Source organism: Capricornis sumatraensis, chromosome X (assembly GCF_032405125.1).
Source record: "Capricornis sumatraensis isolate serow.1 chromosome X, serow.2, whole genome shotgun sequence".
Taxonomy (NCBI): Eukaryota; Metazoa; Chordata; class Mammalia; order Artiodactyla; family Bovidae; genus Capricornis; species Capricornis sumatraensis.
Genome location: NC_091092.1, coordinates 31172532 through 31196795, shown reverse-complemented (window position 1 = coordinate 31196795; position 24264 = coordinate 31172532).

Below are 24264 nucleotides of genomic sequence, written 5' to 3'. Positions count from 1 at the left end.
GGCAGGAGGAGAAGGAGACAAAAGAGGATGAGATGGCTGGATGATATCACTGACTCAATGGACATGAGTCTGAGTAACTCCGGGAGTTGGTGATGGACAGGGAGGCCTGGCGTGCTGCGATTCATGGGGTCGCAAAGAGTCGGACAAGACTGAGCAACTGAACTGAACTGAACTGAACTGAAGAAACGAATTGCCAGTCTAGGTTCGATGCAGAATACAGGATGCTGAGGGATGGTGCACTAGGATAACCCAGAGAGATGATATGGGGAGGGTAGTGGGACGGGGGTTCAGGATTGGGAACTCATGTACACCCGTGGTGGATTCATGTCAATGCATGGCAAAACCAATACAGTATTGTAAAGTAAAAAATAATAATAATAATAAATAAATTTAAAAAAAGAAAAAGCTTACACAGTGGAATGCAGTGCAAACCTGAGGTTAAAGAGTTCTGGATTTGAATTCTAGCTTCAGAACTATATAATACAATGACAGTTGACAAATAAATGTGTCCTGATTTCCTTTCTTTAAAACTGGAATATTAATATCAACTTTACAGAGTAGTTGTAAGACTTAGAAATAATATATATAGAAGATCTGGTACTACATATGCGCTCAGTAAATGGTAGTGATTACTGCCTTTCCCACACCAAGAAAAATTTACCTAGGAGGAACTCAAAAATAAACCAGTATTGTAGTGAATGTTCCGATAAAGAAACAGCATTCAGTTCAGTCACTCAGTCGTGTCCAACTCTTTGTGACCCCGTGAAACGCAACATGCTAGGCCTCCTTGTCCATCACCAACTCCCGGAGTTCACTCAGATTCACTTCTGTCGAGTCAGTGATGCCATCTAGCCATCTCATCCTCTGATGTCCCCTTCTCCTCCTGTCCCCAATGCCTCCCAGCATCAAAGTCTTTTCTGATGAGTCAACTCTTTGCATGAGGTGGCCAAAGTACTGGAGTTTCAGCTTTAGCATCATTTCTTTCAAAGAAATCCCAGGGCTGATCTCCTTCAGAATGGACTGGTTGGATCTCCTTGCACTCCAAGGGACTCTCAAGAGTCTTCTCCAACACCACAATTCAAAAGCATCAATTCTTAGGCAGTCAGCCTTCTTCACATTCCAACTCTCATATCCATACATGACCACTGGAAAAACCATAGCCTTGACTAGATGGACTTTGTTGGCAAAGTAATGTCTCTGCTTTTGAATATGCTATCTAGGTTGGTCATAACTTTTCTTCCAAGGAGTAAGCGTCTTTTAATTTCATGGCTGCAGTCACCATCTGCAGTGATTTTGGAGCCCCCCAAAAAATAGTCTGACACTGTTTCCACTGTTTCCCCATCTATTTCCCATGAAGTCATGGGACCAGATGCCATGATCTTTGTTTTCTGAATGTTGACATTTAAGCCAACTTTTTCATTCTCCATTTTCACATTCAACAAGAGGCTCTTTAGTTCCTCTTCACTTTCTGCCATAAGGGTGGTATCATCAGCATAGCTGAGGTTATTGATATTTCTCCTGGCAATCTTGATTCCAGCTTGTGCTTCTTCCAGCCCAGTATTTCTCATGATGTACTCTGCATAGAAGTTAAATAAGCAGGGTGACAATATACAGCCTTGACGTACTCCTTTTCCTGTTTGGAACCAGTCTGTTGTTCCATGTCCAGTGCTAACTGTTGCTTCCTGACCTGCATACAGATTTCTCAAGAGGCAGGTCAGGTGCTCTGGTATTCCCAACTCTTTCAGAATTTTCCAGTGTTTATTATGATCCACACAGTCAGAGGCTTTGGCATAGTCAATAAAGCAGAAATAGATGTTTTTCTGGAACTCTCTAGCTTTTACAATGATCCAGCATATTTTGACAATTTGGTCTCTGGTTCCTCTGGCTTTTCTAAAACCAGCTTGAACATCTGGAAGTTCACGGTTCACATATTGGTGAAGCCTGACTTGGAGAATTTTGAGCATTGCTTTACTAGCGTGTGAGATGAGTGCAATTGTGTGGTAGTTTGAGCGTTCTTTGGCATTGCCTTTCTTTGGAATTGGAATGAAAACTGACCTTTTCCAGACCTGTGGCCACTGCTGAGTTTTCCAAATTTGCTGGCATATTGAGTGCAGCACTTTCACAGCATCATCTTTCAGGATTTGAAATAGTTCAACTGGAATTCCATCACCTGCACTAGCTTTGTTCATAGTGATGCTTTCTAAGGCCCACCTGACTTCACATTCCAGGATGTCTGGCTCTAAGTCAATGATCACACCATCGTGATTATCTGGGTTGTGAAGATCTTTTTTGTACAGTTCTTCTGTGTATTATTGCCACCTCTTCTTAATATATTCTTCTGTTAAGTCCATACTATTTCTGTCCTTTATCGAGCCCATCTTTGCATGAAATATTCCCTTGGTATCTCTAATTTTCTTGAAGTGATTTCTCGTCTTTCCCATTCTGTTGTTTGCCTCTATTTCTTTGCATTCCTCGCTGAGGAAGGCTTTCTTATCTTTTCTTGCTATTCTTTGGAACTCTGCATTCAGATGCTTATATCTTTCCTTTTCTCCTTTGCTTTTCACCTCTCTTCTTTTCACAGTTGTTTTTGTAAGGCCTCCCCAGACAGCCATTTTGCTTTCTTGCATTTCTTTTCCATGGGTATGGTCTTGATCCCTTTCTCCCATACAATGTCACAAACCTCTGTCCATAATTCATCAGGCACTCTATCTATCAGATCTAGGCCCTTAAATCTATTTCTCACTTCCACTGTATAATCATAAGGGATTTGATTTAGGTCATATCTGAATTGTCTAGTGGTTTTCCGTACTTTCTTCAATTTATGTCTGAATTTGGCAAAAAGGTGTTCATGATTTGAGCCACAGTCAGCTCCTGGTCTTGTTTTTGTTGACTGTATAAAGCTTCTCCATCTTTGGCTACAAAGAATATAATCAATCTGATTTTGGTGTTGACTATCTGGTGATTTCCATGTGTAGAGTCTTCTCTTGTGTTGTTGGAAGAGGGTGTTTGCTATGACTAGTGCATTTTCATGGCAAAACTCTATTAGTCTTTGCCCTGATTCATTCCGCATTCCAAGGCCAAATTTGCCTGTTACTCCAGGTGTTTCTTGACTTCCTACTTTTACATTACAGTCCCCTATAATGAAAAGGATATCTTTTTTGGGTGTGAGCTATAAAAGATCTTGTAGGTCTTCATAGAACCGTTCAACTTCAGTTTCTTCAGCGTTACTAGTTGGGGCATTGACTTGGAGTACTGTGATATTGACTGGTTTGCCTTGGAAACGAACAGAGATCATTCTGTCGTTTTTGAGATTGCATCCAAGTACTGCATTTCAGACTCTTGTTGACCATGATCGCTACTCCATGTCATCTAAGGGATTCCTGCCCCCAGTTGTAGATATAATGGTCATCTGAGTTAAATTCACCCATTTCAGTCCGTTTTAGTTCGCTGATTCCTAGAATGTCGATGTTCACTCTTGCCATCTTTTGTATGACCACTTCCAATTTGCTTTGTTTCGTAGACCTGACATTCCAGGTTCCAATGCAATATTGCTCTTTATAACATTGGACCTTGCTTCTATCACCACTCACATCCACAACTGGGTGTTATTTTTGCTTTGGCTCCACCCCTTCATTCTTCATGGAGTTATTTCTCCACTGATCTCCAGTAGCATATTGGGCACCTACTAACCTGAGGAGTTCCTCTTTCATTATCCTATCATTTTGCCTTTTCATACCTTTCATGGGGTTCTCAAGGCAAGAATACTGAAGTGGTTTGCCAATCCCTTCTCCAGTGGACCGCATTCTGTCAGACCTCTCCACCATGACCTGCCCATCTTGGGTGGCCCCACGGGCATGGCTTAGTTTCATTGAGTTAGACAAGGTTGTGGTCCTAGTGTGACTAGATTGACTAGTTTTCTGTGATTATGATTTCTTTGTGTCTCCCTCTGATGCCATCTTGGGACACCTACCATCTTACTTGGGTTTCTCTTACCTTGGACATGAGATATCTCTTCATGGCTGCTCCAGCAAAACGCAGCCAGTGCTCCTTACCTTGGAGGAGGGGTATCTCCTCACCGCCGCCCCTCCTGATCTTGAACGTGGAATTACTCCTCCAGGCCCTTCTCTGCCCAGGCAGCCACTGCTCCTTGGATGTGGTTGCTCCTCCCGGCCACTGCCCCTGGCCTTGGGGATGGGGTAGCTCCTCCATGTTCAGTACATCTTTAATTTAATTTTCTGTTGATGGGTGGAGCTATGTTCCCTCCCTGCTATTTCCCTGGGTCCAAACTATGGGCAAACTAGCACCATTGTGGCTCTGATGGTAAAGCATATACTGCAGTGCAGGAGACCTGGGTTCAATCCACTCCAGTACTCTTGCCTGGAAAATCCCATGTTCGGTGGAGCCTGGTAGACTACAGTCCATGGGGTCTCAAAGAGTTTATAGGACTAAGTGAGTTCACTTTCACTTTTTTCAAACTATGGTGGTGGCAATGAAGATAATGGTGACCTCCCTGAAAAGATCCCATGCATGTACTACTACACTCAGTGCCCCTAACTAGATTGTGCCTCCAGCAGGCCACCACCAACCCACACCTACATAGGAGACAAATTTTCTTATTATTTTTAAAATTTCATCTCTCACTGCTCTAGGAAGAAAACTGTGTTTTAAGTCATTCAGTTCAGTTCATTTGCTCAGTCGTGTCCAATTCTTTGCGACCCCATGAACCACAGCACACCAGGCCTCCCTGTCCATCACCAATTCCCGGAGTCCACCCAAACCCATGTCCATTGTGTCAGTGATATGATCCAACCATGTCATCCTCGGTCATCCCCTTCTCCTCCTGCCCTCAATCTTTCCCAGCATCAGGGTCTTTTCAAATGAGTCAGCTCTGTGCATTAGGTGGCTAAAGTATTGGAGTTCCTGCTTCAACATCAGTCCCTCCAATGAACACCCAGGACTGATCTCCTTTAGGATGGACTGGTTGGATCGCCTTGCAGTCCAAGGGACTCTCAAGAGTCTTCTCCAACACCACAGTTCAAAAACACCAATTCTTTGGCACTCAGCTTTCTTTATAGTCCAACTCTCACATCCATACATGACCACTGGAAAAACCATAGCCTTGACTAGACGGACCTTTGTTGGCAAATTAATGTCTCTGCTTTTGAATATGCTGTCTAGGTTGGTCATAACTTTCCTTCCAAGAAGCAAGTGTCGTTTAATTTCATGGCTGCAATCAACATCTGCAGTGATTTTGGAGCCCAGAAAAATAAAGTCAGCCACTGTTTCCACTGTTTCCTCATCTATTTCCCATGAAGTGATGGGACTGGATACCATGATCTTAGTTTTCTGAATGTTGAGCTTTAAGGCAACTTTTTCACTCTATTCTTTCACTTTCATCAAGAGGCTCTTTAGTTTTTCTTCACTTTCTGCCATAAGGTCTGTGTCATCTGCATATATGAAGTTATTTATATTTCTCCCAACAATCTTGATTCCAGCTTGTGCTTCTTCCATCCCAGCGTTTCTCATAGGTAACCATAAAACTGATGTATGGCATAGGGCACCATTAGAGAATACCATCACTTAACTACTGCAAAATAATTTTAAAATGGACAATTTGTGACTATATTGTATTTTCTTCTTTTTTTGACATGTTATTTTTTTTCTGTAGCTGTGCTCAAAGTGAAAATCTGTACATGTAACTGCAAACCATATTGCATAGTTTTCTTAACAAGAATGTCTTCATAAAACAGTTATCTCTAATGAAAAACAAAATCAATTTATAAAATTTCACTACAGTAAATAAGAACTGTGTGTGAATTTAATTTCTGTGTGAAACAGAATAAACTTGATGAATTTATGAACATCAGTGTTCCATATTTATAACTATTCTGCATTATCTTTTATTAATATGCAAAATAAGGTTTTTCCTGCAGTAAAACATGTTATCAACTTGGATGTTTAATTTATGTGATTAAAATAATTAAAACTTATTTATTTCAGATATAAATATGACTACTAAAGGTAACTCCAAAATTCATACAGAATAAATCATAGATACTTAGAAAACACCCAGGGCAGTAGAAAATGAAAGATAGAGAAATAGAATGAAATAGGGGGTATTAGAGGCTTCTTCTCAAGGATTAAAATAAAATGGACAGCCTATCAATTTTATGTTAAAAGTTAGGATAGCAAATTATTCTTTATAAAACCTGGAAAATCAGAGCAGATTCAAAAACCCTGTTGAGGTCCAGCATTGTAGGTTTAATGTTATCAACTGCCACTTTCACTAGTGTGTTCAGAAATAAATTATATGTTCCTGTCATTGGATGAGATGAGAAGAAAAGTCAAAGTGTTAGTCACTCAGTTGTATCTGACTCTTTGTGACCCTATGGACTGTAGCCCACCAGGCACCTCTGTCCATGGGATTCTCCAGACAAGCATGTTGGAGTGGGTTGCCATTCCCTTCTTCAGGGAATCTTTCTGACCTAGGATTGGGACCTGGGTCTCTCGTATTGAAGGTAGATTTTTTTTACCCTCTGAGCCACCAGAGAAACCTCAAGATGAGTTGGGAAGCTTTTATTTGATGGTTAGAATGGAAACCCCTCGAATCAGATTAGAAGTTCAGTACCTTCAGGTGTGGATACATTTGTGGATACACCATGGGGACATAGGCTGCCCAGTTCCTGCATCCTACCTTAGAAGCAAGATGAGCTGAGTAGGTAAGAACTGGGCAGGGAACTATGAGCTCCCTGCCAACTAGGAGAATAATTATATGGAACAGTCTGTGTTACCTAGAATTCTAGATAAGCCACAAAATCCTTACTTCCAATATATATGACCCACATAATTACCTCCTTTCGAGTGTGGGTAGAAATTGTGAATATGATTGGATATTACTCCTTTGATTAGGATACTAAACAGAAGGAAGCTAATACTCCATGGCCTTGATGTCTCAGAGGAAGCTTTAAAAGAAGATGAAGTATCAAAAGGGTCTGGTCATCCTGGTTTTGAAAATTCAGCCTTTATGTATTTTATGAGTTCTGGAGCTGAAAAGAATGGTGTGTCAATCACCACATGAGCTTGGAAAGAAACCTGAGATTTAGATAAGACACAAGCTCTGACAAATACCTTGATTTCAGCCTGGTAAGGACCTAGCTATTCAATGCCTAGGCTCCTATCCATGGAAACTGTAAGATAAAGAACTTGTATTGTTTAAACCACTAAGTTTATGGTAATTTGCTATGCAGCAGTAGAAAACTAAAACACAGTCGAGTTATGCTTTGTCAAAATAGTAAAGCTAGTTAAAATAGAAAACTATGTGAGAGGAAATGGCATGTGCAAATAAGAAGAAGGAAGTGAAGACAAAAATGAAAAGCAAGTGAAGTGGCCAGAGATGTCAAGAGGAGGACAAACTAAGGAGTAGAGTGTGGACAAAAGACCGACAAAGGTCTGTATTTGTTCTAGTCTACTCTTATGAAGTAATATGAATAGCTCTTATTCTGGAATATGGACTTGAAAATACAGTTTTTTAGCCTGTTATATAGATGGATATTGCTTTATCCCTGGTTTTCAGAACATTGAGCATATTCATAGGCTTAATGAGGGCCTAAACATATTGGCATGAGACAGAGTACTGAAAGGCAGTGGTTATATGTGGAGAGGGAAAAATAAGGCACAAAATGATGTGATGGATGCTCCAGAAAAATTCAATAAGTTTAGAATGGATCATCACATTTGTAGCATGCTCTTGTAATGAAAATGATGATACATATGTGGATAGATTTTTAATAGTTTATTTTCCAGTAGTTTGCCTATTTCCTTGACCTTTCATAAATTCAAGACTCTTTTTTCATAAAACATACCTAACTGATGTCTACTGCTTACTGATCATGACTTTGAGGTATTGCTTGCCCGAAATTTCCCATTACTGTGCTCTAATTACCCATTGTTACATCCAGATACTTTATCTTGACCTTTTATTCATTACTAAGTGCATGCCTGCAGCACAAAATTCTATTACCATATACTCATGGATGCTATATTTTAGCCACCAGAGTAAAATATCCCTCAGTGACTACTTCTGGGGCTGTTTCTCCAGTAGCATCCATGACTTAGAAGGTCCATATTCATTCATTTATGCTCTGATAGGAAAATAGGCCATACCTGACTAAAAATGAGGCAGAACATTTTAATCATAGCTCTTTAAATTAATACTCTTGTCTACATTTGCAACATCTATTTACATTTCCTGAAGCTTTAGTAAGTGGAAGAGAATGATTGTGAACACCATAGCTTGCTGATTTCAGAATGTAGTGAAAATTTGAACCACAGATAAAAAACATTAGAGTCATTCATGGATAACTTGTTATAAACACAAGTCCCCAGGTCTCAGTCTCATAATTTTGATTTTTGATAAAAGGAAACTGCATTTCAAACAAGCTTCTTAGGTGATTCTTGCGCAAGAAAAAAATTGAGAGCCATAGGATTAAAACTTATATATATATAAAGTATTTAAATTTTGTTTTATATCACTATTGTAAAAACTTCTGAAGGAATTTTCAGTACCCAGTAAAATATTAGTTATTTTCCTTTACCCATCTCAGTATTTTCATGTAAATTTCAAGTTCACAGTCTAAGAAAATGTTCTCTCAATAATATTATGTGTTTACAGGAAGTAATATGATTGCTGATATCAGATTGGCTTCTTGGGGTTTGGTTCTTTTCCATGACCAGCATTTAGGGATAAACACTGACAAAAGATAACTGTAAAGATGAGACAATAAGGAAGCTAAGTAAATAGGATTTAGAAGCACAATGAAGACTGATTCTTATGATCAGCCCAGAGACATGTGATGATATATGGTACAAAGCTGTAGATTCAAAACAAATACCACTACTAGGGCAGAGTAATTAATTGTTTCTGTTCAGTTGCTAAGTCATGTAATATATTGCTATATTTGGTTATTGGGCTTCCCTGGTGGCTCTGTGGTAAAGAATCTTCCTGCCAATACAGGAGATGCAGGTTTGATCCCTGAGTTGGGAAGATCCCCTGGAGAAGGAAATGGCAACCTGTTCCAGTATTCTTACCTGGAGAATTCCATGGACAGAGGAACCTGGTAGGTTACAGTTCCTGGGGTCGCAGAAGAGTCAGACACAACTTAGCAACTGAGCAGGTACACACACATACATATTTGGTTATTACCAGTTCTGGAATTGAATGTACCAAACTTGCAAGTAATTGGTTTTTATTACCAATATCAGGGGCTAGTCAGAGTATTTTCACATTTTTGAGATAAACATATCTCTCTGAATTCTAATTCATGATTCACGTCAAATAAAGAAGCTATTACTATAAAAATAATTGTTGTTGTTCAGTCTCTAAGTCATGTCCAACTCTTTGCAATCCCACAGACTGCAGCACACTAGGCTCCCCTGTCCTCCACTACCTCCTGGAGTTTGCTCAAACTCATGTCCAATGAGTTGGTGATGACATCCAACCATTTCATCCTTTGTTGCTCCCGTCTCCTCTTGCCCTCAATGTTTCCCAGCATCAGAGTCTTAAAATAATTAAATAATTTTTAAAACTTTTGAATTTTCTAAGATCTCCAATGGACAACATGTTTCACTTTTATTTGTTTAAATAAAAACAGGAATGAGTTCATCTAAGATTATTTTTGTACCTGTGAAGGAGTATTTCCCTACATAGCACTATTAAACACATAGCTGAAGGTATTTGAGGATTTTAGATGGTCTGAAAGAATCTCTCTCTCAAAATACTAAAAATATTTGATAAGTAGAAAGGTGATTTCGGTAAAAATCCCCAAGATTTCTGTATGTTATATATAATTCCTATTCATAATTGGAATTTTAAAAAATATAAAAATAATACAATTGATAAATTATAAAAGCAAAATATCTTTATGTGGTAATTTGAGACATATATCTGAGAAAATATTGATCTGATCTTGTGAACACAAGTCATTTAAAACTTGTCATTACAAATTAGCATTTTATCCTAGATTAACCAAGGGGTATTATATATTAGAGAAATAGCAGCGAATTGCCAAAATTTAGATCATAACTTATTGTACTTAAAATATATTGCATAGTAGTAAACCTAATATCTATTTGCTTAATTAACCAAACATTTAATTATGCAGAGTATGTTATAATTAGAAATGGGATTTATGACCCTATTTTGCTTTAGTTCATATTACAAAACTACTACATAATTCCATATACTGTAATTCTCCAGAAAAAATATGGAATTAAAAATAGGTAAGTAGTATATTTAATATTATGATTAGGAATGTTGAAAAGAATGCTACAGTGAGTTTGAATGACCAAATTGTCATTGCAATTTAAATAAAAGATAAATGGAAACTATATTGATTTTGTTTGTTAATGAAAGACTTTCAGCATTAAAATGCTGAATTATATGTGTGTGTATATATATATGTATATATACATATATATACATGCTAATTGCTGCATATATATCTCAGTTTTCTTAAATGATTAATTACTTATTGATAATAAATTCTGTATAAATTTTATAAACAATATTTTCATAAATAAAACACTTTGTAACAAAACAATAACTCTATATTTAAAATTGAATGGATTGTCAAATGATACACATTGATACTTTCAGATATCAAATTAAAACTTGGAAACATAAAGATAAAAGTAAATAAATAAAAATAATAGTTTTTCTTTCTTTTTTTTTTTTTTAATCAAGGCAAGCATCTACTGATCTCACCATAGGTCTGTTTTCTTTCACCATCTGAACCATTTTTATTTTTAGAATTTATTTTTATTTTTAGTTGTACAAACTACATTTACAATTTTATGTGACTTAAGGAAGGAGGAAAAGATAATATGGCATAAATCAGGTAAAATGATTTTAGTTTTTGATTACTCTTTTGCCCTCTGTCTTTAATGTTCTAGATCAGGGTTCCCCAACCTCCAGGATCTAATGTCTGATGATCTGAGGTGGAGCTTATGTAATAATAATAGAAATAAAGTGCACAATAAGTGTAATGCACCTGAATCATCCCAAAAGCATCCCTCTTCAGTTCATGGAAAAATGTCTTCTTTGAGACCACCAGTCCCTAGTGCCAAAAAGGTGTGGGATTGCTGATCTAGATTAACTCATTTACTTCATTCAACACTTTTTTACAGTGTGTAGCTCAAGTAAGATATAAGTTAAATATTCATATAACCAATTATATTCCATCCAATTGGATACAATCTATGAAATCTTCAAAAATATTTGACAAAAGCAAAATGTTATTGCAGCGAATTTTTTTTTTCAGTGTTAGATATAATTAACATATAGACTATATAAGTTTAAGGTATATAGCATAATGTCTTGATATACATATATTATGAAATGCTTTCCAAAACAAATTTAGTTAGAATCCATCACCTCCTAGATATAGAAAAAATATTTTTTTCTTGTGATTAGAACTTTTAGGATTTACTCTCTTAGCAACTTTCAAATACATTTTACAGCTATGTTAATTATATTTATCATGTTGTACATTATATCTCCAGCACTTATTTATCTTATAACAGGTACCTTTGATCACCTTCCTCAAATTCTCCCATCCAATACCTTGATCTATTTTTCTGTCTTTCATGGGGGCTACCTCGCAAATACTGTATGAAAAATTCTGATATAACAATATAGTAAATTGAAGTTCAGAACACTTAATAGACCAAACTATTCATTATGAATCTGTAATAAAGTACCAAGTCACCATAACAGGATATGTGTGCATGTATATTTGTGTTGAATAAGCATTGCTGCAAAAATTTGAATAAATATAATATTGGGGGACTATTAATGCATGCATGTCATGGAGGTAGTTGGCAGCTCCAGGAAAAATGTGTTACTTTCCTCCAACAGGAAAGAGGAGGCAGCTGCATTATGGTTCTAAGAATTAAGGGATGTTTGTTAGCAACAGTTATTCAGTCCGTTATGATTTTAAAATTAGTAATTCCTCTCCCCATTTCCAAAAAAAAATTTAAATTTCTTCCTTTGTTATTAAAAATAAGAATATTTACACAAACTGCAATCAGTTGCATTTATATCCTTAGAATGTGTGAAAATCTGGATTATTAGAATTCTTAAATTCATCACTTGGAATTTTAATTTGCAATACAATGCCTGTTTCCCTATGAATTATGGCCGGGGAACTCTATATTCAGCTGATATTTCAACTGATTTTTGTTTTTTTTTTTTCTTTTTGGGAATTTTTTTCAGTTGATCTTTCCTAAGAATTTTTTATAAAACAAATGTAACTAGGGACCCATAAGTGGGACAGCTGAACAGAGGAGAGATGGCAGGTGTTGTTTAGTGATGTTTGCCCCAGATGAAGTAATTACAATTCACAACTCTGCTTTTTTAATGCTAAAGAAAAGAAACGGAGAATTAGTCAGCTGTGCTGGCTTAATGACATGAAAGCATTGAAATGAACAAAGGCTTAGCATATTGGTCAGCTCTCTAGAAGAACTTGAATTACTGGTTCTCAAAATTTATTATTCATCAGAATTATCTGACTCTGATGCTGGGAGGGATTGGGGGCAGGAGGAGAAGGGGACGACAGAGGATGAGATGGCTGAACGGCATCACAGACTCGATGGACGTGAGTCTGAGTGAACTCCGAGAGTTGGTGATGGACAGGGAGGCCTGGCGTGCTGCGATTTATGAGGTCGCAAAGAGTCGGACACAACTGAGCAACTGAACTGAACTGAGAATTATCTGGGAGTATTTGTTGGAAATTCATCTCTCTGGAACCGAAGATTCTGATTGAAGAGATACAGGATAGGGCCCTGAAGTACGTTTTTTCAAATAAAGTTTTGCTGATCCAACTGATAACCAGACCCCACTTCGCCCTGGAAAGACCTTCCTTTATCTGGGCCTCTCAGGGAATGTGGACTGCTTCCCAGGGAATGAGGACTCCAGGGCCTGTGAGATTTCTAGCAAAAGAGCCCTGGGAAGTATACTTCCAAGCTCCCCAAATGAAAGTAGAGTATCAGTTGTTATTGTCAGAGTGGGACAGCCCCAGGTGCTTGGACAAGGTGTTATGGTGCTGAAGACAGTGTAGGGTTTTCACAGGCAAAGATAGAGAGAAAGGACATTCTAGGAAGAAGCAAAAGTTTGAACAAAAACACGGTATAGATGTTCGGAGTATAGGATTTGGAATCAGGCTCAGTTGGGTTCATACCCCAGCTCTGACAGCCATAAGAGTTGTATCCATGGCCCTAACTGTTTTTCATATCTCTGCCAACCCCCTTTTTTCATATCTTATATGATTATGCTTATATTACTGTAAGATACAGACATTCTCATGACTGCACGTGCTCAATTCAGATTTTTATCTCTGTTCCCTCAAAGAGCTTTACCACTGTTTCTGTGTTATTCTCTATGTTTTTGCCCAGGGATGCCATTTTATTTCACTTTTATCTTAAGATTAAATTGTCACCAGTCTCCTCTCTAAGCATAGATGTTTTGTGGTTATTTAGTTATTAGTGGGATTTTCAGCTCAGGTTTCCAAATTTCAGTGTGCGAGGGCTTTCTCTAGTTGTGGTGAGTGGGGGCTAGTCTTTGTTGTGGTGCATGGGCTTTTTGTTGTGGTGGCTTCTCTTATTGCAGAGCACAGGCTCTAGGATGTGGGCTTCAATAGTTGTAGCATGTGGACTTGGTAGTTGCAGCTCACGAGCTCTAGAGTATAGGCTCAGTAGTTGTGGTACCCGGGCTTAGTTGCTTTGCACCATGTAGAATCTTCCCAGACCAGGAGTTGAACCCATGTCTCCTGCATTGACAGGTGGATTCCTATCTGCTGTTCCACCAGACAAGTCCAGCACCTCTTGAATTAAAGAAATATGTGCCTTTTACCCTGGAAAGTCAGGCTCAGAAAACATTTTCCTATAGTTTCAAATCTAATTAGGGTAGAAGGCTTTAAGAGGTATAAACTGAATATGAAAAGGAGAAGCAAAATTTATAGATCTGGTTATTGTCCAGTTTTTAGAGAGAAACAAGTGAGAGGCAGGCCTGGCCTTGGGCTTTGACAAAGAATGGCTAAGATGAAAAATGCTACAGAGAGCAGGTAGTATGGATTGGTGTCTAGATGACATATTTCCATCTTTTCTGGGTCATCATTCAGCTTCCTGTGTGATATCCTGTATACATCAGAAAGGGTAGAGTAAAATAGATACAGAATTGCATACCTAAAAATATCACCCAAAAGCAGTCTTATTATTGCAGGATCAACACACATGTTCCTTTACAAAGATAGTTTGTATTTGTTTTGTATTTGGTTTGCACGTGTTGGCATACTGTTTTGTAATTTTCTTCAGTTTTCTTTTTCTCTTGGACTGCATCTTCTTTCCTCGATTGGACTGTAAACTCAAAGCCATGGGTTGTGCCTGTGATTTCTTTACTACCCCTCCCATATTCGACACAGCAAGCTATGCACACACTGGAAACTTGAGATGTACTTGAAAACTGCCTCGGTACAATAGTGAAAGGCAGCTGCAAACTCTTCTGCATTTTGTTCAGCTGCCAAAATGTGAGGCCTAAGGGTAAATGACATGTTTTGTATTAATAAAGTTGCAGCCTTGTCAGCAAGTACTTCAAATGAAAACTGCCTCTCCCCATAACAGGATTGTCAGAGAGATTAATTTATGTTTTCCGATTGGCTCCTGACAGTAACTGAAGTATTGTAATTTCTGTCTGTACTAATGTTACTGAATTTATGGGAGCTTTTCACCTTACTATGTAGGTTCATAAAGCTATCTCATTTTAAGAAAATGCTTTTGCAGAAAAAATGATAGAAAGTTATTTAGGGACTCTGTGATAACCACTTTATCCAAAAAGGGACTCAACTTTTTTCAGAACTGAAGGACAGATCTAGAACTGTGTTCAGGTCTTGTGTAAAAGACTTGGACTATCTAATTTCACAAGATTTTCATCTGTAGTTCTCATTACATATAATAACTGTTGTTTCATATACCACATGAATTTGAAAATTTGATGAGACAGATGTATTAAAAGGAAAAAAAAAACCTTCCTTAAAGAAGGAAAGTTTTTGCTGTCCATATTAAGGTGCATTGAAAGACTCTTCTTAGAGGTAATAAGAAAGCCTATTATCTAAAATCATAAAGATAGTTCCCTTCTGGAAGTTTTAATTAAATATATATTTTAGAGACAAAATCAAACTCGGGCTTTACTGAAAGCTCAGTTGGTAAACAACTCTCCTGCAATGCAGGAGATCCCAGTTCAATTCCTGGGTCAGGAAGATCTGCTGGAGAAAGGATAGGCTACCCACTCTAGTATTCTTGGGCTTCCCTTGTAGCTCAGCTGGTAAAGAATCTGTCTGCAATGTGGGAGACTGGAGTTCAATCCCTGGGTTGGGAAGATTCCCTGGAGAAGGGAAGGCTACCCACTCCAGTATTCTGGCCTGAGGAATTCCGTGGACTGTATAGTCCTTGGGGCAAGTTTTGGTAGTAAGAGTAAGAAAGAAGACCTAACAAGCATGCTAATTTGATTCTCTCCTGAGTAAAAATTGTTTTGGTGGAATTCTAATCCTGGAAATGTTGCTAAGATAATTGAAAGTGTTACAAAGAGAAATGCATAATATTCACATGCAGTAAAAGCTTTCCAAAGACCCTCTCATCAGTACCAAATGAACTCAGAGTTGGTTACTCAGGTGTACATATGAATTAGGATCCAAACAGTCACTGTCTTGTCTCTGTATATCAAATGACAAATCAGGGGAACTATATCTAAGGATGGATGTGCAACTTTAACATCTTAAGCATTGAATTGATTCTTTTTCCAGGTCAAAGTAAACTGCAAATCTGTGAGCAATCTCTAGGACTACTGAACCCTAACTATTTAAACCTGAGCCTGAAGGTATTTATAAAATGGGTTGACATTGTGTTCTCCACCTAATGAGCCTACTTATCAAGGATTTTCCAATATAGTCTTTGGTTTTCTCCATACATGAAATCAACATAGGCCACAGGTGAGGAAATACAGTCACTCTACCTATGTTATAAATGTCATGTACTTTCTTACATGGGAGTTTTTCACTAAATATGACAATAAAAGTAGCAATAACCACATAGCAGCAGAAACAACATGACAGCAAAATGACTAATATTAATATTTGTTAAGCTTTTACTGTGTATTCAATTTACCATGCCAAGCCATTGGTATGCATTAACTTAATAATTTCACGTAATACTCTTAATGCTATTTTGTGTCCTATTACTATCATATAATACCTTTAAAACCCCATAGTAAATTGTTATTATCTCAAAAGATAAGGAAGTTCCTAGGCATAAAATGTTCAGCTATTAATGTTAGCTCCAAAAAATAACATAGGGTCAGATCAAACAGGCATTGGCTCAGTGGACCATAGAGCACCTTACTTTTCTGAATTTTGTTGAGTGGAAGAATATTCAGTGACTTGGCATCATGGATATTACCCCAACTACTTTCGTGGTGTCTGTCCCTTTACCAGTTATTGATGTATAGATTGGTGTATTATGTCTCGAATTTATTCAAAATCTCTGCAGCATATTTAATATTATTATATAATTATTCTATATATGATTGAATTTCACAAAGTGTTCATAAGTTTCCTTTCCTGCAGAGAATTTGAGGAAATGAGCAGTGAAGAACAAAGCTCTGCTAATTAGCTCAGGGCTTATCTATCTGATGGGGGCCATCAACAAGGAAAATGAGAAGTCAGTGAAAGGACTTCTGTTTCAACAATACACAGAAAGAAACTGGCAAGATTTTGACAAATGCAACCTAACAACCAACATGCAAAAAGAAGCACTTCAATGAAATGTGGATTTAGAATACTCTGAATCAGGAATGTTTGCAAGACCATTGACTTTAAGTCTCCCTCTCTCCTTATATATCTATATCTATCTATCTATCTATCTATCTATCTATCTATCTATCTATCTATCTATCTATCTATCTATCTATTTATCTATCTATAATATATATTATAAAGATATATGTATCTATATATTGACATTTAAACTAGCCACACTGACCAAAGTAAAGAGATAGTTTGAAAGATTCAGCTAGTAAAGAGCCAAAGAAAATGAACACAAACTCCTCTTGCTTTAATTCAGTGTTGTTAGAAAGCAATGCATAAAGATAAAACTCCATATGACAACATGTTAGATCATAGAACATCAGGCAAATATGCACCTATATGTATATGATGATAATTCAGTGTTAATAACTTTACATTTACCTTTTACACCAATTTCTTTATAGTTTAAAAATATTCTCAAGAAAAATACAATGCAAATCCTATACACCAAGATAGGGGAAACATTTAACCCCACTATTTTAAAACAAATATAAAACATAAATTCTAGAACTAAAAAAGTGGAAAACAAAATTTTAGACAAAAAATAAAATGAATAAATGAATTATATGAGAAAATAAAGCTGAATGAATTATTTCGGTAATGTTGAATGTTTTTAAGATTTTCATTATATTTTATTATTTAATTTAATTTTGTTTTATTTTACTTTATTGCAGTAAGAACACTTAACATGAGAACTACCCTCAAAAAACTTGTAAGTACACAAAAATATTGTTAACTATAAGCCTAGTGTAGTACCTATAGAACTTACTTATTATTTAAAATTAATTTTTATTGGATTATAGCTACTTTACAATGTGTTCATTTCTTCTGTATATCACGGTGAATCAATTTTGCATATACACATATTGTTGTTATTTAGTCTCTAAGTCGTATCTGAGTCTTGCAATCCCACGGACTGTAGCCCACCAGTCTCCTCTGTCCATGGGATTTCCCAGACAAGAATACTGGAGTGGGTTGCCATTTCCTTGTCCAGGGGATCTTCCCAACCCAGGGATTGAATGTATGTCTCTTTCATTGGCAGGTGAATTCTTTGCCACAGAGCTACCAGGAAAGCACAGATACAAATATACCCTCTTTTGTAGATTTCCTTCCCATTTAGGTCACCATGGAGCATTACATAGAATTTCCTGTGCTACACAGCAGGCTCTCATTAATTATTTATTTTATACATAGTAGTGTATATATGTCAGTCCCAATCTCCTAATTCTTCCCACACCCCACCTTGGTATCCATAAATTTGTTCTCTACATCCATGTCTCTCTTTCTGCTTTGCAAATAAGTTCATCTGTACCATTTTTCTAGATTTCACATACAAGCAATATTATAGAATATTTGTTTTTCTTTTTCTGATTCACTCTGTGTGACAGTCTCTAAGTCCATCAATGTTTCTACAAATGGCACAATTTTGTTCCTTTTTATGGCTGAGCAATGTTCCATTGTATATATGTACCACATCTTTATCAATTCCTTTTTTGATGGACATTTAGGTTGCTTCTATGTCCTAGCTATTGTAATAATGCTGAAATGAACATTGGGGTTACATGAATCTTTTTGAATTATGGTTTTCTCCAGGTATATGCCCAGGAGTAGGATTTATGGGTCATATGGTAGTTCTGTTTTTAGCTTTTTGAGGAACTTCTGTAATATTCTCCATAATGGCTCTACCAGTTTACATTCCCACCAACAGTGTAGGAGGGTTACGTTTTCTCCACATCCTCTCCATCATTTATTGTTCTGTGCATTTTTTGATGATGTCCATTCTGGCTCAGCTGGTAAAGAACCTGCCTGCCAATGCAAGATATATAGGTTCAGTCCCTTGGTCAGGAAGTTCACCTGTAGAAGGAAATGGCAACCTGCTCCAGTATCCTTCCCTGGAAAATTCCAGGTACAGAGGAGCCTGGTGGGCTACAGTCCATGGGGTCACAAAGAGTCAGAATGACTGAGCATGCACACACATGCACAGGCACACATTCTGACCAATGACTATCTCATTCTAATCTTGATATACACTTCTCTAATAATGAGCTATATTGAGCACCTTTTCATGTGTTTGTTAACCATCTGTATGTCTTTTTGGAGAAATGTCTGTTTAGGCTTTTCCCACAATTTTTGATTGGATTATTTTATTTTTTTATATTAAGCTGCATGAGGTGTTTGTATATTTTGGAGATTAATCCCTTGTTGGTTGCTTCATTTGCAAATATATTCTCCTATTCTGAGGACTGTCTTTTTGTTTATGATTTTCTTTGCTGTGCAAAGTAGTAAAAGTGAAAGTCACTCAGTCATGTCCAACTCTTTGTGACCCCCATGGACTATACAGTCTATGGAATTCTCCAGGCCAGAATACCAGAGTGGATAGCTGTTCCCTTCTCCAGGGTCTTTTCCAACCCAGGGATAGAATCCATGTCTCCCACATTGCAGAAGGATTCTTCCGTGGCTCAATTGGTAAAGAATCTGCCTGCAATGAAGGAGACTTCCTTCAGCACAGGAGATCTGGGTTCCATCCCTGGGCCTGGCAGATACCCTGGAGAAGGAAATGGCAACCCACTCCAATATTCTTCCCCAGAAAATCCCATGGACAGAGGAGCCTGGTGGTCTACAGTCCATGGGGCCAAAAGAGTCTGATACGACTTAGTGATTAAAATATAACCACCACTATCATAGTAACATTATTAAGTTTTAAGGCTTCCCTGTTGGCTCAGATGATAAAGCATCTGCCTGCAATGCAAGAGACCTGGGATCAATCTTTGGGTTGGGAAGATCCCCTAGAGAAGGGAAAGGCTATCCACTCCACTATTCCTGCCTGGAGAATTCCAAGGACAGAGGAACCTGGCAGACAATAGTCCATGGGGTCGCAAAGAGTTGGACACAGCTGGGCAACTTTCACACACTCACTCACTTAATATAATTTTGGGCTTCCCTGTTGCTCAGCTGGTAAAGAATCCACCTGCAATGTGGGAGACCTGGGTTTAATCCCTGGGTTGGAAGAGACCCTGGAGAAGGGAACAGCTACCCACTGCAGTATTCTGACCTGGAGAATTCTGTAGACTGTATAGTCCATGGGGCACAAAGAGTCAGACATGACTGAATGACTTTCACTTTCACTTGCTGTGCAAAAGCTTTTAAGTTTAATTCAGTCCCATTTGATTATTTTTAGTTTTCATTAATCAGGGAGGTGGGTCAAAATAGATTTATGTCAATGAGAGTTCTGCCTATGTTTTCCTCTAAGAGTCCAGCCTTACATTTTGGTCTTTGATCCATTTTGAGTTAATTTTTGTGTATGGTGTTGGGGAGTATTCTAATTTCATTATTTTACATATAGCTGTCCATTTTTTCCAGGAACACTTATTGAAGAGGCTGTCTTTTCTCCATTGTGCATCATTGCCTCCTTTGTCATAGATTAATTGACCATAGGTATGTGGGTTTATCTCTGGGCTTTATATCCTGTTCCATTGATTTATCTTTCTGTTTGGGCACAAGACTGTATTGAATACATCTTATTTGGAATTTAAATGATTAACAATGTTATGATAGTTTAAGGTGGACAGCAAAGGGACTCAGCCATATGTACATGTATACATTCTCTCCCAAAACTCTTGTTCCATCAAGGCTAACACTGTATCTTGATTTAGGTAATAAATGTTAAAGAGTAAGGAAAACTGCAAGCTCTTCAATACAGAGGTAATAGCTTATATTCCATGGATTAGTTTACTATTCCTTTATTCATCCATGTTCACTATTACTTTTCCTCTGCACCCCTTCCTAAACTTCCACACTCAACTTTTTAAACCTCCACTCAATAATTTAGTTGTCAAGATTGCTGCCAAATTGCTATTTTATTGATTTTTTGCTCAAGATTCATTTATTTGACAAAGACTTATTTAGCAAATCTGTGTGCAAAATATAGCACTAGGTCCTGGAGATAGAACATTGAACAAAACTAGGTAACATTCTTTACTCACTTAGAGCTGACCCTCCATTTAGGCATACGAAAGTGAAAGAAAGAAGTCCATTTAGGCATAAAGGTATTAGTTAAAATTTTTAAATGCTTAATGAAATACATATTATCAAATGTAGGCATTCATAGACATTCTTTCTCCCAATACAGGCAAAGATTTTAAAATGCATCACTTACTTTGCAAGTAGAGTATTAAGAAAAAAAGCACTTCGAATGGAATAAGAACCACAGTCCCTGAGCTCATAAGGAATTCTATACCACTCCAGTAAATTATATATTGGTGACACACTGACTATGCAGAGCTGCACATACTATGGGGGAGAAAGATTAAGAGACCAAGAGGTTTTACATAGAATGACATGACTATAAAGAAAATTCTATAGGTTTAGAAAAACAGGATTATCCTAGGAATTTATAGGTGCTAAAGATTATGGGAAGGTAATAAGAGTTTAATTAGAGTTGTTCTGGACAGAATTTCTGTCCTTTATCGAGCCCATCTTTGCATGAAATGTTCCCTTGATATCTCTAATTTTCTTGAAGAGATCTCTAGTCTTTCCCATTCTGTTGTTTTCCTCTATTTCTTTGCATTGCTCGCTGAGGAAGGCTTTCTTATCTCTTCTTGCTATTCTCTGGAACTCGGCATTCAGATGCTTATATCTTTCCTTTTTCCCTTTGTTTTTTGCCTCTCTTCTTTTCACAGGTGTTTGTAAGGCCTCCCCAGACAGCCATTTTGATTTTTTGCATTTCTTTTCCATGGGAATGATCTTGATCCTTGTCTCCTGCACAATGTCACAAACCTCATTCCATAGTTCATCAGGCACTCTATCTATCAGATCTAGGCCCTTAAATCTATTTTTCACTTCCACTGTATAATCATAAGGGATTTGATTTAGGTCATACCTGAATGGTCTAGAGGTTTTCCCTACTTTCTTCAATTTAAGTCTGAATTTCATAGTAAGGAGTTCATGATCTGAGCCACAGTCAGCTCCTGGTCTTGTTTTTGTTGACTGTATAGAGCTTCTCCATCTTTGGCTGCAAAGAATAGAATCAATCTGATTTCAGTGTTGACCATTTAGTGATGTCCATGTGTAGAGTCTTCTCTTGTGTTGTTGGAAGAGGGTGTTTGCTATGACCAGTGCATTTTCTTGGCAAAACTCTATTAGTCTTTGTCCTTCTTCAATCTGCATTCCAAGGCCAAATTTCCTTGTTACTCCAGGTGTTTCTTGACTTCCTACTTTTGCATTCCAGTTGTCTATAATAAAAGGACATCTTTTTTGGGGGGTGTTAGAAAAACATCTATTTCTGCTTTATTGACTATGCCAAAGCCTTTGACTGTGTGGATCACAATAAACTGTGGAAAATTCTGAAAGAGATGGGAACACCAGACCACCTAACCTGCCTCTTGAGAAATCTGTATGCAGGTCAGGAAGCAACAGTTAGAACTGGACATGGAACAACAGACTGGTTCCAAATAGGAAAAGGAGTATGTCAAGGCTGTATATTGTCACCCTGCTTATTTAACTTCTATGCAGAGTACATCATGAGAAACGCTGGACTGGAAGAAACACAAGCTGGAATCAAGATTGCCTGGAGAAATATCAATAACCTCAGATATGCAGATGACACCACCCTTATGGCAGAAAGTGAAGAGGAACTAAAAAGCCTCTTGATGAAAGTGAAAGTGGAGAGTGAAAAAGTTGGCCTAAAGCTCAACATTCAGAAAACGAAGATCATGGCATTCGGTCCCATCACTTCATGGGAAATAGATAGGGAAACAGTGGAAACAGTGTCCAACTTTATTTTTTTGGGCTCCAAAATCACTGCAGATGGTGATTGCAGCTATGAAATGAAAAGACGCTTACTCCTTGGAAGAAAAGTTATGACCAACCTAGATAGCTTATTCAAAAGCAGAGACATTACTTTGCCGACTAAGGTCCATCTAAGTCAAGGCTATGGTTTTCCCTGTGGTCATGTATAGATGTGAGAGGTGGACTGTGAAGAAGGCTGAGTGCCAAAGAATTGATGCTTTTGAACTGTGGTGTTAGAGAAGACTCTTGAGAGTCCCTTGGACTGCAAGGAGATCCAACCAGTCCATTCTGAAGGAGATCAACCCTGGGATTTCTTTGGAAGGAATGATACTAAAGCTGAAACTCCAGTACTCTGGCCACCTCATGCGAAGAGTTGACTCACTGGAAAAGACTGTGATGCTGGGAGGGATTGGGGGCAGGAGGAGAAGGGGACGACAGAGGATGAGATGGCTGTATGGCATCAGTGACACGATGGACGTGAGTCTGAGTGAACTCCGGGAGTTGGTGATGGACAGGGAGGCCTGGCGTGCTGCGATTCATGGGGTCACAAAGAGTCGGACACAACTGATCAACTGAACTAAACTGAACAGGACAGAATATGTCCAGGACATATGATTCCTCTCTTAGCCTAAGTTTTGGGAGTAATAATGATTAGAAATCTTTGCTGGATAGTGTTTATATTAGTCACCACTGGTCCATAAACTCAGGTTATGAAATATACTGTAGAGTAAAATTGCAGCATACTATGAAAGTGTAAAACAGTGACAACAACAAAGCTAATCCTAGAGACAAGGGAAGGCATCCCTGAAGAAGGAATTTTAAATTGAAATTTGAAGTATGATTAGAAATCACACAAGTAAATGTTAGAATCTGTGAAGGGTGGGTTCTAAGAAGAAAGGATGGCATGCAGAAAGGCCTGGTGTTTAGATAGATCATGGTGTATGATCAAAGCTTCAAAAGAATAGCAGTATGCTTGAAACAAAGACATGTCACATAGTATCTCATGAGTCCTGCATTAAAAACTAAAGTTGTAATGCTAAGATCAATTGCAAACTACAATCTATTTGAGAATAATAAATAGACATTTGCAATGATTTGAATATGTATGCAGAATAAGTCAGCTTCCAAGTACTTATAAAGGCTGTTGTGTTGACAGAATTCTAGTGGTCCATGAAATTTGCCATGGAGTTTTTGCCTTTATCATTACAAACTCATCACTATGCAAGGCAATATAATGATGTGTGTGAAACAAGTAGCATAGTACTTAAGTGAGAGGTGAGAGATTATTTCAGGTTAACATAGTAATGGAAAGCCTTGTAGAACAGACAGAATTTGAAATAGTGTTTCAAAGAAGCATATAATTCTGATAAGCATCGCAGGGATAGTGGTTGACATAATGAAGGACCGTATTTTCTCTGAGGATAATGGGATGAAAACAAGATAAATATGGGAAAATGAGGGGCATTTTGAGCACTGTGAGATGAATATTTTGGCATCATTGAGGTGAATTATAAGCCTCCATAAGTGATCACAAGATCCTGAGCTTACTGTGACAGTAGGAATGGTA